Genomic DNA, 2,603 nt, shown 5'->3' with positions numbered 1-2,603 from the left:
CCCGCAGCCGGATCGCGGGCTCAGACCGAACCCGACCCGACCGCCGCCCCCAGCCAGGTGAGGGCAGCTCAGGAAAGGCGGGGAGCCGAGGTTTCCCCTTTACTGGAAACGGGGGCTGGGGAGGCGCGGGGAAATTGGGTCCTTTTTTCTTGAAAGGAGGACCTGGGAGCCTTTTCGTGAAACAGGCACAAGGGCTTTCATTCCGAAGGGATGGATGGATGGAGGGAAGGTCTCGGGGGAGAGGGATTGGGATACCCCTTTCTGGTTTTTGTTTTTTAAAAATAAGGATTAATTGGCTTCTGTGAAAGTGGGACTTCTTGGAAGGATGAGGGGCTTCCAAGGTAGGTTGGGGGGGGGGGCTCTGGCAGGGCTTGAGGGAGGGGTTAACTGGTGAGTGGTGGGGCAAGGGGGAGCTCTGCAATCCCCTCAGCCTGCACCTCCCGACTTGGCTCCGGGGCTCTGGGTCTGCCCAGTTCTGTGTTCCAGTTTTTCTCTTTGAAGATGACTATTTTGAGCCCCACCTGGGCAGAGCCAGGAACAGCCATTTCCTTCCCTGGAGCTATGACACCCACCTGACACACCCTCCCACACCTCTGACCTGCTCAGGGAAGGGGGTTCAGGGAAGGATGAGGACCCAGGGATCTGTGAATTGGACAGTGTGGGTGAAATGGAGGCTGGGTACTGGGCACACAGGAAGACCCTTGGCACTGGTGGGGTGCACCAACCTTTGTCGGGAGGTTGCTGGGCAGCTTCTTCTGGAGCATGACCCACTAGGAAAGCAGCAGTGTCAGGAAAAGCTGAGCTGTTCCCCATGCTCCCAGAAGACAAAACACTAGAGAATGTGTTTGCTTGCTTTTGTATGGTTTTGCTTTCTTTCTGTCTGCCTCACCCTGGATCCCAAGACTCATTCCCCTGATCTCTCCTAGTTTTGCAAAAAGGTAAACTGAGGCAGAGGACAAATTGGCTGGACATACCTGTGTCTAGGAGGGAAAAGTGACAGAGAGGAAGGCATATGGAATTTGAGTCAAAAAATCTCCATGGGTGACCTTGGGCCAAAATGCTTTCCCTTGTTGGGCCTCAGCTTTCTCATCTATAAAATGGGAGAGGGCCCATCTGTCTTGCAGGTTTGCCGAGATCATGTGTCTAAAAGAAATTTGTAAAAGGGAATGTACTGGACACTTGTGAGGTGCCGTCTTCACCACCGTGGATGGCCCCTTCCCTCCTCCCTGTCCTAACCAAGGGTATCACTAACCCATAGGACACCTTTGTGAGAATTAGAAAAGGTACCTCCTCTGGAAGCAGACAGCATTCAGTTGGGTTAGCAACTTGGGGTCTTTATTATGAGAATGAGAAGGTGGCATACTTTATCCCAGGTGCTGCTCTAACATGTGGAGTGTGAGCTAGATTCTAGCTAGGATGTTCTGCACATCTACACATGGCAACCCCTCTCAGCAGGGCCCTGACACAGAGCTACACATACTTACAGGGTATTTTCTAAAGCAGCCCACATCCCAGGCTGTCTCCAGCTCATTTCTTTCCTGTTTCCACATCAGGGCCTTTGGGTATTCAAGCCCCAAAGTGCATGCCCTACTAGGAAGCAGGATGGAATCCCTACATCAGACAGTGACTCCTTTGAGTCAAGCAGTGCCTTCACCAAGCTCTCGGGGGTAGGAGTGACTGAGTCCCTAAACCCTTACATCAAGAACTGGACCAGATCACTTTTGTCAGGGCAACCAACAGAAGCATCTGCACCCCTCAGCACTGCCATTGACAAACCATGTTCACACCTATCTCAGAGCACCCCCACAGCAAGCCTGTGTGTGAGGTCTCCTCCCCATTTACATGGAGGAAGCCATGCCCAGAGAAGTTAGGGTACCTGCCCAGGGTTTCACAGTGTGAGTGGTAGAGCCAGGACCCGAACCCAGATCTGGCTGGCTGCCCTCTCCAATCCATCACTCCCAAGGAACAAAGCTGCTGACTTCACAGCCTTGCCAAAGCCCTGCTGGAATTGTTGCTCTCCCTGTCCATCCCCGGTAGCCCCTGGCTCACCACTCCTTCCCCTGAGTAACCAGCCTCCAAGCAAAGAGAAAGGAGTCACCTTCTCTTTTACTCTGATTTCACTGGGGAGCAAGCTACCTCAAAGCCCAACTGTTCTCGCCTCCTCTGTGCAGGAAGGGCCCCTGGTGAGGCCAGGAAAGGGGTCAGGGAGCAGCGATTTCCTTTCCTGCTCAGATGGGTCTTAAACAGTAATGGTCATGCAGAGCATTGACACAGAAAGCCAGTGCCTGCGTGAGTAGCAGACCAAGGACCATAAAATAACCACAGGAAAATGCAGCCAACTGGAGCTGAGGGGAACTCAGAGACCCCCCTGAATCCCCCAGGTTACCAGGGCCCCTGGGTGTCAAACAGGGGGGTAGGGGCGAGCCAAGCAGACAGGGCTGTAGGCTTCTTCAACCAGAGTGTTTCTGCTGGTCTGTGTGCAAGCTTTCACTTAAGAAAGGGGTTTCAAAGCCGGGCGCGGTGGCTCAAGCCTGTAATCCCAGCACTTTGGGAGGCCGAGACGGGCGGATCACAAGGTCAGGAGATCGAGACCATCCTGGCTA

The 2,603-nt window shown here is 53.7% G+C and overlaps 1 protein-coding gene across 1 annotated transcript in view; it reads left to right on the top strand.

Annotated features, from left to right (window-relative positions):
• The window catches only part of C1QTNF4 (C1q and tumor necrosis factor related protein 4), a 5,568-nt gene continuing 2,965 nt past the window's right edge, over positions 1–2,603 (top strand). The window contains exon 1 of the mRNA XM_011963559.1: positions 1–57. The gene's annotated coding sequence lies outside the window, so the exon portion shown is untranslated. The remainder of the gene's footprint in view (positions 58–2,603) is intronic.

This window comes from Colobus angolensis, unplaced genomic scaffold, assembly GCF_000951035.1.
Source record: "Colobus angolensis palliatus isolate OR3802 unplaced genomic scaffold, Cang.pa_1.0 Scaffold61, whole genome shotgun sequence".
NCBI classification, from domain to species: domain Eukaryota; kingdom Metazoa; phylum Chordata; class Mammalia; order Primates; family Cercopithecidae; genus Colobus; species Colobus angolensis.
This window is presented reverse-complemented; position numbering and strand designations above follow the sequence as displayed.